Genomic DNA, 14,536 nt, shown 5'->3' on the forward strand with positions numbered 1-14,536 from the left:
GAAAAGAGCTTTCTGCCTAAATGTGGTGGAAGAACAGTGGAAATACTTAAAGACTTCTGTATGGCTGAAATATAGCATATAGACTGAATTGAGGAAAAGAAGAAAACATTACATAATAACAGAGAACTTTCTAATGGGAAAAAAAATATGAGAGACATTATGTAATAACAGAGGTTTTTCTAATGGGAAAAAATATAAGAGTTTCATCAGGAAACAGAAGAGAGGGGAAGTGAGAAAATCTCACTGCATCACTGGCCAGCTTAGAAATCTTCTCCAATGCCTGTTGTATTTGTAATTTCTCATTAAAAGTCCTGTCCACTTGAAAGATAGCGAGCCCCAAGTTGGGCAATGTTCCCACTGTCTCTTCAAACCAATTTGAAGCCCAAGCTGCAACCCGTTGTGCTGTGCTTATTTATCACATGTTTACAGCAGCCTGCCACACGTGCTGAGCAGTTTCCAAACACTGAGGAAGGATGGAGCCAGCTCTCAAGATATCATATGCTGAAGCTAAGCGGAGAAGATGACAGAGAGAAGAACAACAATTTGCAGTTTAGGTTTAAAGCTCATCCTTAAACTCAGACCATCACTTTGGCAATGTGAAGAGGACTTCACGTAGTCAAAAAATGCAACCTATTATTAATTTATGGCTCCTCTACATTTCCAAGAGAGCAAAAAGAACCTTTTCTATAACTGAAAATCAATCCCTGAAGTACAGTTCTGTTTGTTTCAGAGTGAACAACCCAGCAGAAACGTGTCTCCAAAAGGATGCTAAAAGTGGAAAGGGCGATGCTAGCATACATCCAATGTTTCTACAGATCTTTGGATTTTTCTGCCTTCAGGTGTGCCCTGGGCAGACTTTCTAGCTGTTTAGCTGGGATTTCTGCTTTGCTGGAAAAGCCAAGATGTGTTCTTTGTGCTCAGCACCTGCATGATGTGTTAACTCCCTCCGGGACCAGAGAATGCTGAGTTCACATCAAGACGAGGGTAAGGGGATGATCTGTGTTAGGCACACAGCTCACAGTGGGCTGTAGGCTCCATGCAGATGATAAACTCGCTCTAATGGTAAATGCACCTTGATGTCAGCATGCAGGATGATGTCTGCTTGCACACAAGCATCCGGACGTGCTGGCTCTCCCCCATAGCCACCGGGAGGAGGAAGGTGTACAGACATCACATAAGGCTGATGTAAAGTCCACATGGATCCTGTTCATCTTCCCATGGAAAACTCTGGGTGAACACTTCTCCAGCCTGCAGAGTCCTCCAGGTCACCCACACTGATCTGGTGCTCAGGAGTTGGTTGTTTCATCTTGTGCTGGGGCATCTCAGCTCCCCCTTGGTAAGCCAGTCTCCCCAGGCTCCTTCCCACACACCTCGCTCCGTCCCAGAGCTGGGTGAGACACCATCCCAGCACCACACCATGCCCAGCCCTGCCCTGCAAGGTTGGCCCTTGCCTCCTGGCTCAGCAAGCTGTGAGACTGTCCTACCGTGGCCCAGATCCCATTACATCAAGCAAATCTGCGTGACCAAGCCCTGTCTCAGAGTATTTTTCTAGCATATGCTGCAGTAGCATGTGTGGCTGTCAGCCCGGGATCCTTGACAGGAAACCAAAGAAGAATTTCACTGTGTTCTCTAATGCAGTGATTCATCTTTTCTCAGGTTTCATCTATTATTAATTGTTATTATTTCTATAATTTGTTAAGCACTTACAGAATATTTCTACGTGCACAAGACTAAATTATGGCCCTGCACTAAGAGGCTGTATTTTAAATAGACAGATTTTCTCACAAACTGCTGTGAGCGCACCATCATTTCTGCAATATTTACAGTATGTCTTAAAGGCCTACCACCTAGATCTTCAGTTTTCTTTTATATTTTTCAAGACACTTCTTCTCCTTGTGTTTGCGATGAGATAAAACAGACTTAGAAGCCTAATGAATCTTCGAGAAAAAAAAAAAAAAGAAAAAAAAAACACTTTTAGTGTTTTTAGTGTTTTTTTTATTAATCATATGATTTCCCAGCCGATCCCATGATATCTGAAGAACTGTGGAAGCCTCATGAGAAAACCTGCTGAAAGCTGATAGCAGTGAAATGGAAGCACTGTTGAAGCATTGTGAAAGGAAATACCCCATGTTTGATCGATGCAGTCATGTTTCCTATGCTGCAGTTCATGCTACGCGAGGGTGTGTAAAGGGAATGCTCTCTGACCTCTGCCCTACACACTCAGTCAGCCCACATGCTGGGACTGATCTGGACAGATCCACATCCGCGGCTCTGGGCTTTGGGGGGACCAGCCCCAGGGGGTTCCTGCTTGTCCTCTCTGGGAGACCGCGGCATCTCAGGATGCGTGCAGTCCCTGTGCTCTGCAAAGCGAAAAATGACCCAAGCTTTGAGGCAAGGAGCACGCTCATGAGTAGGTGTTTTAACTTATTGCCTTCACAGTCCCTGCGCCAACTATTGGAGTTTCTGGTTCAGAGGCTTCCTTTAAACATAATGAGTAGAGGAAATTATTTCCATGGCCATAGACTGGGCCTGCTATACTAAAATGTCCAGAGCTGAAAAAGCAGCTTGCAGCTAGGAGTGATGATGAATGTGAAAGCTGAGGTCAAAGAACGATATTGCAGCGGCTCCATGCATCACCCACGGGATGCGGGAGTTCTTTCTGTGCCTGGAGGCAGGAAAAGCGCTCACTTCGCAGTGCCTGTTCCTGCTGGCCAAACAGCCCAGCACAGCGCCTCTCGCTCTCCCAGCCAAGAGTGGTACTACAAATGAGGCAGGAGAGAGACCTGTGGTTATTTATCGTTTTAAAATGAACTGGGAATATTGATTATTTTTCCCCCTTTCTTTCTGAAAACTCGATTAAGTCGGTATAACAAACGGCTCCGCTAATGGGCCGTGTCAGTAACTGATGTCCATCCTGAGCTGAAATGAACTGCATCCTGCTGGGCTTGTTTCACCCCGTTGCTTCCTGCTCCAGCAGCAGTCCACATACTGACTCGTGAAGCCTTTCCAGAACCACTCCTGCAGGGTTCTCCGGTCAAAGTGAGTGTCAGTATTTTTTTTCTGAAGGTCTGTGGTGCATGTAATGAGCCGAGCTCTGTTCTTGCATCTGGCAAAGACTCCTGATCTCATTTAAATTGTGCAGGGCAGCTAACACCTGCCAAAGACCTAGAAGAACTTTTCATGGGAGATCCCTTCCTGCAGATGTTCTGCTCTTCATATGTTAAGGTATCTCAGAAAAGTCATCCCTTTTCACCCTGAAATTCATTCCCAGCCACCAACATTTTGGTGCCCACACTGCAGTCCCATCACAGAAATCGGTCCCTGTTTCCAGAGCCCAGAAATGGCACCAAACCGAGTGGACGTGTGCCTAACAAAGCTACAAGAGGTGAGCAGGCTCATTGTCCTTCTCTACTTCCTGCCAAAACCTCCCAGGAGCATAGCTGCTGGGTTCCCTCACATAGCTGTGACTTCAGGCCTGTGTTCAGCATCCCTGAGGGGCAGCAGCTGTCAGCCTCATAGAAAAAATAATAATTATATATATATATAAGATACATAAATATATACATATATAAGATATATGAATATAAGATGCCTCATGGCACAGACTGGCTTTGCACTGGTCCATCTACCACAGTGGCCACAAGGCCTTCTGCTGCCCCAAGGCCTGCTGCTGGTCTGTGATGTGAGGCTGGTGGAAATGGACACAACCATGTAAAGAATCACAAGCTGGGGGTGTTGCTTGCACACCTAAAATTTGGCACATGTACCAAGGGCCTGAGGGAAGCAAGGAGCACCTGGCTGTCCTGCCCCATGACATTTTGGGGGACAGAAGCAGAGAAATGGGTGCAAGGCTGAGCTGGTGGGGCCTAGGTCTTCAGTCATTTCTCTGAAAGAATTACAGAGAATGGCCTTGCATATAAATTACAGGAACACACAAATCAGGGCTTTTTGTCTCTGTCAGACATCCCTCGATAAGCAGTTGTGAGAAATACAGCAGCCACACGGTAATAAAAAACAAGCTTACATTTGTCACCTCATTGAATCCAGAACAACACATATAAAATACGATGCATCCTTTTGCAGCAGGCAAAGTCTTCCATGGCACCTGTGGGCCGGGTTCAAGCCCAGCAAAGTCTCTGGAGGCAGCTATAAATTACACACACACCAGATACTTCCACTAGCACGGTGTTCAGTGAATTCCCCTGCCTGCAGGGATTTGGCCTGCAGCCATTTTCATCTCGACCTTGCCAAATTCTGCTGTCTTCAGCGAGAACCCTGAGCACATTCTCAAAGGCAGAGTTTGGCCTAAAAGTCAAGATTAAAATCCTTTAAATGCAAATATTTACCAAGGAAGGCATAGATTAGGTCCCAAATTTATAATTTAGGAAGTGATGCTCAGGGCTCAGAAAGCATGGAGACCTTCCAAACTCACTGAAAGAACATTTCTCCTATATGTCTTAGGCTCTGTCAGCACCAGAAAAATATGCTTACTGGATTAAGTTACATGGCTAACTTGTCTGCTTTACTCCAGGGCAGTGTGTCTCCCTCTGGGGACTGATCGTCACTGAATGATACCTGAGAACCACTTGTGTGTGCTTAAGTTTGGTTTCCTATGGGTAAGGCTTCGTGCTGTTATCTCAGCCATCGCAGTGCTCCTCAAAGAAATACAATAGAGATGATTTCTGTGATTTTCATAAAAAGGGTTTGAATTCCTTGACCATCTATTTCAATCACATATTCACAAATGCTTCAGCAATGTTAATTAGATCAAGTGGAGAAATAGTTATGTAAAAATCACTTCAAACAAAAATCCAAGGCTGTCCAAGAGTACACAGAAACCGATAGATGACCTCCACTGTATTTGACACCCACTCCCCACATAACTAGGACCCTGAAAGTCCCCAGTGCTTCCATACCCTAAGATGAGACCCATGTGTCCCTTGCCTTAGCCAGGCATCCTCCAAAGGACCTGCTGGGGATGGAGAGAAAAGCACTGCTCTGGGGAAGAGAGGCATCAGAACAGGTCAAGGCCAGGAAGGTGGGAACTGTGGGACAGGTGTTTCTAGAAATTTTTCTGAAAGTTCAGCTTTCCATTTGAGTAAATATTTGTGTCAGTACACAATCACAGCTGTCTTCCTCCAGTGCTCCCTGGTAATGCCATCATTCATATTCCTCTGTACTCTGCTGTGTTTGATGGTTAAGAGCCTCCACAGGCTCCTCTGCACGTACCACTGAAAAGGGGTTACTTCATGCTCTGGCAGAGAGATGGCATTGTACTGTGTATATTTACATTTTTTAAAAAGACATTGCTAATGCATTTCAGTAACGATAATTAAAAAAAAATAAAAATAAAAAAATCTTTCTAGCCATTACAGTAATGGCTTTGAGCTAATTGCTTGCATTTGCACTCCAATATGGTACTCCCCTCTCTGACTCATTTCCATTTTTATGCAGATAAGCTCTAATCAGCTTGCTTACTAGACTTTTGTCTCCCAGCTCTTAAGGACCAGCTGTTGCCTGCCTTACTCACTCAGGTAGGAACTTGCTCCATGGACTGCAGTAGGGCCACTTCTGGAGGAAGATGCTTCTTAGCACAGGTAAAATTTCCAGACTCCAGCTTACAGTAGATAGGCTCTGCTGGGAGATGCTGTGTGCATTCAGTGTCTGAGGAGGCCCGCCCTAGGTGCTGCAGGCAGACAAAGAGGTCTCCGCTGAGAATTCGCTTTCCTGCAGCCCTGTCTGTTGCCTGCTGGCATAAGAAAATAAACAGTGACGCTCTCAGTGACTCTTTCCTGTCATCGGCTGAACACACAGCTGCACCACACAGGAAGCCTGGCCTTCGTGGTGGGGCTGGCCCTGTCCCCACAGCTGCTGGCTGGTGAAGGCTGGCGTGAGGTGCTGGTTGCCATGTTAGCAGGCCGCGTTCTCCACAAGTGCCTGTGCTACACCGGGCACAAATCAAAAAGGGGGGCCCAAGGCTGCTTTAAATTCTTTCGAATTTCCCATTCGACAAGTTATTGGATCCACAGGAAAAGATAAACATATGAAGTTAGAAACTTGTTTGGCAAGCCTACAGATAAGAAAGCCTGTTCCATAATGGATAAGCTGAGGCTGCAGCCTGACAGGATCCATAGCAGCTGGCAGTCCTGCTGTGGGATGACTTCTTTTCTCTTGAGCACCGAAGCAAAAAAAATGTGGATAGGACATGCATTTTGGAGTCACCTTCGAGCATTTACTGATGAACACAGTGACTGATTCTGGTCAAGGACTGTTGCACTTTTCACGGGGAGCACAAAGCCTATCAGAAAGTGTCGGCTGGCTAAATGCTGTAAAGCTGCCTCTGCTCAGAGAACACCCATACCAGCGTGGAAAAACTGCGAATGAGAAGCAACAGCCCTTGAACACATGGGAGGAGAACTCTGAAACATGTGGGACGCTGATCTGCAAAGGAGGGGGAGATATTCCACTGCCTCCCTGATGGCCACATGCTCTTTTTCCATACACAATCTGGCCACACAGAATCAGAAGGCAGGAAGGAGGAGCTGCCTGAAAGGAAAGTTCACATGGTGCCGGTATTTTTTCTTTTCCAGGGTGATTTCTATGGCGTCTTGGCAGTCCGACATCTTTTGCTGTCTGTAAAACAGGGATACATATGGGGTCTATCAGTTATAACCAATTCATGCCTTCCAAAGATCTCCAAGTACCCAAGTCTATGTGAAGCATTGTGACTGAATACAGAAATAACACAACTTGTCATTTCTGTGGTTTTTGTTTTCTGTTTTTGTTTGTGTGTTTGGTTTTGTTTTGTTTTGTTTTGTTTTGTTTTGTTTTGTTTTGTTTTCTCTAGAGGTCCTTGAATACTCAGCACTCATAGAAATCATATTATAATTTCACCAATCCAAATAAGTCATGGAGCCAGAGGGATGAATGTTGTCAGAGTTTTGACTCTGCCCAACGGTAGCCAGAGACCTAATGAAGCACATTGTTTTGCATTGCCTTGCCCAGCACACATGAAGCACAGACAAAGTACAGGAAATGTAAACTGTACAAGTGTAAGGCTTCTAGCCAAGGAGGCAACCCTACTCATGAAGGCACTGTTTTCCACAAAGGTCTCAAGCAGATCTGATGAAATGTCCATTGCAATTATCCTTTTACTGTATCTGTTTTTATCAGTTCCACCAATAGCAGAGAATTATTAACACCTTCTGAGCATCTGTGTTGCATCTCTGCTTGGCCATTGTGAAGTCCTAGTAGCAAGCATAGGGAGGGGATCTGTTCTTGAAATACCTGTCCATATTGCTGTCAGACGTGAAGCTCAAGCTTGGGCTTGAGTTCTCAGAGCCAAATGACTATACTCAGGTGGATATGTAGCACGATTTTCCTGTTGGGGGAATTTCCAGTGATGCCTCTGCCAGAAGAGCAGGGTTTGTTCTTCCTTCCCTTTCCTTTCAGCAACTCAGCTGGTTGTAATACTACCAATATATTCCTAATATCCCATGCTATACTCAATATTCTCCCCATCTATTTGCACATTATTTACCAGTTCTTTCCTCCTTCACATTCATTCATGACTTAGAAAAAGCCTTCCAATCTTTCTTCAGGCAAAACACCCACAGATGTCCCCAGGAACTTTGTCCAAAGGTTGCTGTGTCTGCTTCAACACTGGACATAAACTACATGACTGTACTCCTGAAGTACAATTACTTTATTCCTGTGCCCAACTGCAAGCATGTGACCTTTTTTTTTTCACTTGTGAACCAGCTAAGGGAAAAATTAAATGAGTATCTCATCGATCTACTTTCCCAATGCAGAGTTTGCTGCTCCAGGTCCCTAACTCTGTATATCAGCTTCTATCATACATCAGGGCTCTTGCTGCAACAACGGCACAACCATTCTTAAATTAGCTTTCCTTGTTGGTGTTTAAATGAAAAGAGACATCTAATTTGTGAGTGAAAACATTTGTCATTTCTTAGGGGGATCCAGACACACAAAATACAATTAACATCTCTGAAGAACGCTACACAGAGGTTCAGCAGCAGCTGACAGGGAAAATGAAATGAAAACAAATAAAATCAGTTGTTCTAATACCATAACTCGAGTGGCAAGTGTAATCTTCTCCTTTTATCTGAGGTTGGAATTGCTTTCCTGCAACAGCTTTCATTATGAAAATGTGGCACTTCTCAGCACCAGAATATTAAGACAACACATGCCCACAGGGGCCCAGATCATTTTAACGAGGAACAAACAATACAGAATGCAGCTTTTATGTTTTCTCTGAGCTAACACCTGCTTAGCAGCAAATGAACAATGGTAATGATAAGCACGACAACTCACACATATCTGGGCTGAGATGTGTGTCGCTGGCACCTTTCTCTTCCTTCCAGCATAAGAAGGGTCTGGTGATCAGTGTCATTTTTAGGGTAGCCAAAACCCTTGGCCGTGGGCTGAGGACAAGGTCTGTGTTTCTTGGAGATGTGAATCTTGTGGGGTGGTCCTGAGCTTCCCAAGGGACTGAGGGACCTTCAGTAACCTGACAGCTTTACAGGTGTGGGGAGGAGGACAAAGCTGGGGCACAGAATGATTTGCATATTGGTGTTCCTGCCTGAGACAAGGCAAGGGGCAACAGGACCTTTCTGCAACACTACCAGCTCTGTATTTCTGTGGAGCTATGAGCTAGACCTGCTGCAGGATGGCTCTGTTGCTGCACAGGGGATTCCAGCCAGGGCGTGGGAGGAGGAGGACTATCCAGTTGATTAAAGGCCTGGAAATTAAAGGCCAAAAGCATGAGATGTGGGAGAGCCAGAGGCACAATTAACCTGGTAACCATGACAGAAATATTACTGTAGAACAAGCCCAGAGAATTTGCCAGTAGCATCTCCAGAGAATCTAAAAGAATAACATGACCTAAGGATTATTTTTCCTCTAGTTTAGGACTAAATCACAGTTTCTGATATGCCCAGTAAGATGACTGCCATCACCTAGGTAGCGAATTGCATGGGATTTGCAAGGCTGTAAAGCCCAGACACTTGGAAAGAGCTTGCTCTTGGAGGAAACTCATGCAGCCGAGAAGGCAGCCTGTGATCCAAAGTTTCCTTTTCATGTCCAGACCCTGGAGCTTACAGGTCTCTTACAGACCTCGTGCCCCCAGCTCAGGCTATAAAAAGGGTCATGCTTTTAAGCTGTGGAAGTTCCCCAGTTCGGTCCCTGGTGTTAGCCAGCACAGCAGTCATCCCAGGCACATTGCTGCTGTGTTATTTTTGTTCTGTGGATGAAAAGAGGATTAAAATCTTCAGAGCTGCCATCTCAGATTCTTTTGGTAGGAGTCTGCTCATTTATGCAAACAAAACCTGCAAAGCGGGAAGGAGATTGACACGTAAGATTTAGAGCAAAGTATGGAATAATGATGCTGTGTTTTGTCAGATAGCAAATGTATGTGCATCTCACTTGGCAACCAGGCAGAGACCTTAAAGAAGATGGAGGAGAGCAGAAAGGATGCCACAATTCACCCACACTCATTGAGAGGGAAAGGATAGGAAGACCCTCAGGGCCTAGAACTGACAAGATAAAGAGGGAATATAAATAGCTTCAATTAAGGACAGGTTTTGAAAATATGTCTAATGATTTCTGTGTTTTCTGGTTACTTCTGTTTCCCTTAGGCACCCTGCTGTATTTGGTGGGGTGGCATCAAAAGTAACAGAAGACAACGAATGCTATTTTCCTGTTGTAGGATTCTCTGGTTTTCCTCCCTCAATTTCCCTAGAAAAAAAATCTTGACACTTCCATTCTCCACAGCCCGCTCCATTTCCCCCTTCCCAGAAGCGGATTTCAAGGTTTTCTGGTTATATAAATTCTTACAAGGAAATTAAAATAGTGGAACCCACTTCTGAAGCATGCACTATAGGCTGCAGCTCTCTCTCTCCCCTTCTCCCTCTCTCTTCTCCTTATTAAGGTAGGAAACCCATTGTTCCTTTTGGAAAATTATACAAAAATATCTTTGCAAGACACAGGATGCATTTTTACTTGGTCTTAAAAAAATATCACTCAGAAATGAAGATCTGTTTCAGGACTGCATTCTGAACATCTACATGTAAACCAGAGAATTTCAGGGATAATTTTGGATTTCTCAGAAATTACTTGGAACAGAATTTTTTGTAAAAAGACCTACTCTTGTGTGAGCTCTGTTCAGTATGCCAAGAACTTATTAACTTTGCTTTATCCATCACAAGGTATGACATAAAAGAAAGCATGCCACAGCTTAAATGAGGGGTGTGTGTTCTGTAAAAAAGTCAGGCTTCATGCCATCACACGCCCGTGCTCCCACTCCCCTCATGTCCCAGTTCTGCCTCTCCTTTCTACCAGGGACCAGATCCTGCCCAGAGCACCAGGCTGCACACATGAGCATCCATTAGCAAAAAAAATAAACAAAAATAAAAAATATGGCTGAAAGCAAATCATTGCTAGTGGCTAGCAAACTTTGTATTAATTTTTGTGGGGGCAAGCTCAGTCCTGACAGAACACGACAAGAGTAACAGCCCTAGATTTTGAGAGCCTCTCCACAGCAAGACCTGGGCGCATAACGTGCAGGCAGCAGTTGTTATATATTCACGGGCTGTCCCAGGAACGTGCAGCAGTGTCGTTTGGTGGGAAGATGGGCCTTCAGCTTCCATCCAGGCTTTTCACATTTCTCCGAGGGTACAGCAAGGGAACCAATTAGCACTAACGATGGCAGAGGTGATTTAGTGATATGGACACTTGTGTATATGAAAATGACGGGTGCTGTCAGATCGGTGGAACATAAAAATCATTCCTGGAGCAGCCCAATCGTGCCAGTTAGCTGGAGGCATCAGGTGTCCAGAGAGATGAACTGCAGATCCTGATCTAAATTTAGCACGATGAGCTTTTTTTAATTTTGCTTATTACTCTGCTGTACAGTTCTTATCCAGAAAAGCATTGAGGTACACACATAATTCACAGCACAGCCACACCCTGTTGTTCATACACCTGAAATTACGTGTGCTTATCTGGATTGCTGGATGAAAGACAAGGAGCACCACATGGTTATCTCAAGCACCCAAAACCCTTGTGGTCACACATCCCACAAAGCCAACGTGCTTACAGAAGAAGGAAGTATTCAGAATCCTTTAGGAGCTATAAATGATAGGACGATAACTGCAAAGCCACATATATATATCTAGTAGGTACATCTCCGCATAGATAAATACATACACAAATACTAACTGTATCAGCATTTGTCAAATACATACCTACATACATTGCTCTCTCCTTCTCTTCAGTTTCTTAGGTCACTTTGAATCGCTGAAGTCTCAGAGACGCAGCTGGATTCAGGGCAAGGGGGGATGGAGAAATCAAAACTTGTCATTTTTAACTTTTACAGTTCCTAGAAGAATTTGTCTCATCTTTCTCTCTTCACTGCCTTTCTTTTCACTTTTAGATCCTTCACCACTGTACGAATTTTCAATAGGCGCTCCAAGAGCTGATGCTTTCCCTCCGAGTGAGGCTGCTCACAGATTTTCTGTGCTGACTGTCACTGTCTCTTCCATCTGCCTTTCAAAAAAAGAAACTTCAGCTCTTTCACAGTCCCACACTGGCACTCACGGGTACACATCTACTTGCATCATGACTCTGCAAAATTACCTCTGTCTCATTAAAGTATCCTAGAAACTCCCACAGACAGCACCATAGTCTGTATCCATAGGTTCTGAAACCACTTGAGACTCTGTAAGATGTCAGGCTCATACAGAATTTATAAAACAGAGTAAATAGAGTCAACGCTTAAGGGTCTGTGCCAGGCCAACAAGCATCCTCCTTTCTGGCCTGCAGTTGTAAGGCCAGGCATCTTTAATTCCCTATTGTCTCAGGTGCACTTGGGAGGACCGGGCCGTTAGTTAGTGCCTTTTGTAGAGGGTTCTGTTCCTTTTGCACCCAAACCAAGAAGAGCACAGCTTATCAAAACTGAGAATGCCAACAGCATCGCAAGGCACAGCGAGAAGAGGGAAATAAAATCATTGCTGAGAGCTGTGGAGCTCCCACGGATCTGTTGTGCAAAGCTCATTTTTTAAAGATTGGAAATGAGTGCAGGGAAGTCTCTGAGCTTTAGGCTAGCGGCTCTGAATACATAAAGGAGAGCATCTTTTTATTCATTTAATTTCTACAGTTTCTTTGAAGTCATAGTGGAAGATTTGGATATAAAGAGACGTAACCGGTTTGCTCACTCTTTTCCTCAATAAAATCAATTCAGTAGACAAATGATTATGGTTTATCCTACCTACGTGTTTAAAAATGCTCTGTATTATGGGGCACCTATAGTTAATAGAGCTGGGACATCTCAGACATAACAGACAAGTTTAATTCAGATAGCACACTATAAATGCAACTACTTTACTTTCAATGTGGCCATCCATGATGCTGGGAAGTCAAGTTGCATCTTTGTTTCTTTATGGGCTATAAGGAAGTCTCAGAAGATGGTTTCAGATACCAAGCTTTTTAGGTTAGAATTATTTCATGTTATTTTCTTTAGTCATGAAGAGTAACCAGCAATTGGATTCCTTGTTTCTTTTCTTTGCTAGAGAAATTCAGGACTGCTGTACAATAGAAGAGTTTATATTGACTTAAATAATAGCAAAATTATGGTATTACAAGAGTCGAGAGAATAACAATGCGGGAAGACAGAGAGTGTTAAACTGGTCTGGTTGCATTCATTTAAGTCCTTTCAGTACTGGGCTTTGCAGATGAAAAGGGGTTTTGCTAAATGTTCAGCATCGCTCTCTTCAAAGCAGCTGCAGCAGCAGCAGACACATCCCGCTTACCAGGAACACTAAATTTCCTCCAGCAAGATCAGGAATGCCAAAACCAATATTGTGGCTGCTCCATGGCTGGAAAATAACATGAAAAGAAAAGAAAAAGGAAAAAAATAAATAAATATAAGAAAAAGTCTGCTTTTCCTATTTGCTTGTTTGTGCTAGTATTGGCAAACGCTATCATTTTTTCCAGCCTTTTTCGCGCTGCTCTGAAAGCAAAGCCCAGAGAGGCTAAGCTTCTTCAGTTTGCAAATCTTTCATGGGGTTACCGCTGAGCAAGTGCCAGCTGTGGGGAAGCGTGGCAGCATACACGGTCACACACAGGCTCCCACCTGGTGTGCACAGGGTGTGTGCAAGCTCCCCTCCTCACGTGCTGAAACCCTTCATTGCCCAAGGACTGCGCTGGGCCAGTCCTGCCCGCAGCCCTGTGCTCCCTGAGGGATGCTGGAGGAGTGGCAGCTTGGAGGAGACATTTTCCTGAGTACAACCCAATGGAAAAAACAGACCTACAGTTATAAAATGTGCCCTAGTACTTACTGAAGAGGAGAAGGAGGTGCAGTGGCAGTCAGTAGGCCTTGTTTTCTGTTTAGCAGATCTTTCCCAAAGAGCTTTGCCAAAAAGGGAGACCGCAGGCCGCAGCAGGGCCCCTCCAGCCTGCTGGCCTCTGCAAGTCCTGCCTCTCCCTGTCCTGCAGCCCGGAGGCACCAGGGGTGGCACAGCTTTGTGCTGGAGCTGGAAGCCACACGCTGCCATGCTGGGCCACCAGTTTGTCCAGCCACAACAGGCTGAGAAGAGCCACCAGCAGTCACAGCAGGTCCTGGAGGCAGCTGCTCATTTCTCACCAACCTCCACGGCCTCTCACAGGTCCATCAGCACGTGCTCAATGCTAATAACAGCCCTGATTAGCTCAGCACATGACTTGAAAATTCAGTTTCCCCACAGTCCTGTATACCACTCCTCCCTTGCCTCCCAGTCAGATGGACTCCATGGGCAAGGGGACAGATGAGCCATGGGGACCGTGTAACGCTATTATTATTGACAAGATGATAGAGGGTCTCCTCCCCAAAGGCTCACCACAACCACGCTTAGCCTTTCTACTCAGCATCCTTCTCTCAAAGCATATCCACATTGCAATGTCCTTCCCTCCACCAAGAGAGATTGGGGCAAGCCCAGCTGAGCAGCTCAGGGACATTTGCATGGGACACAAAGCTGAGGGTGAGGCACAGCTCCAGGGGCAGTCTGGGCTCAGGGGCAGCAGCCAAGATTTGAGGGAAAAGCACACAGAAGGAACACCAGGGCCCTGCCAGACACCAGAAGCAAAAAAGAGACCCCCCCCATGGCATTCAAACCACTCGTCCAGCTCGCTGACAGGGCCCTGTTCCTATTGCAGTGACCTTCCCAGAGCAAAGGCACGCACGGCCCTGGCGCAGAAGCGATGCAGCCACAGTCTGTGAGCTGATTTCCAAGGGAAGGGGCTGCTCCAGCAGCAGGGGCTGTTTCTGACCTGCCGAGCCCAAAGGGAAGAGCCCAAGAGCTCCGCAAACCACAAAGGGTGGGTGCAAAGGGGGCAAGCACCCCCTCACCCTCCCCAGATCCCCACACCGGGGCTGGGCGTCCCCTCACCCTGCAGCAAGGGCGTCAGGGCAGCGAGCGCACCCCAAAGGAGATTTCATCATAAATCATAATGAGGTCGTTTTCTTTCACTCGAGCGTTTCCAT

General features: G+C 45.4%; 1 long non-coding RNA gene across 2 annotated transcripts in view; it reads right to left on the minus strand.

Annotated features, from left to right (window-relative positions):
• Window positions 1-11,791, minus strand: part of LOC310896321 — a 93,314-nt gene extending 81,523 nt beyond the window's left edge. The window contains exons 1-2 of one of the 2 annotated variants that reach the window (XR_014581387.1): window positions 11,656-11,791; window positions 11,265-11,565 (exon numbers count right to left, since the gene is read on the minus strand). This is a non-coding gene — a long non-coding RNA (uncharacterized lncRNA). Of the gene's footprint in view, window positions 1-11,264 lie in introns of both variants that reach the window. The other variant, XR_014581388.1, reaches the window with a different exon arrangement.
• Between the last annotated feature and the right edge of the window lie 2,745 nt (window positions 11,792-14,536).

The sequence above is a fragment of the Anser anser genome, assembly GCF_964211835.1.
Source record: "Anser anser genome assembly, chromosome: 3".
Lineage (NCBI taxonomy): Eukaryota > Metazoa > Chordata > Aves > Anseriformes > Anatidae > Anser > Anser anser.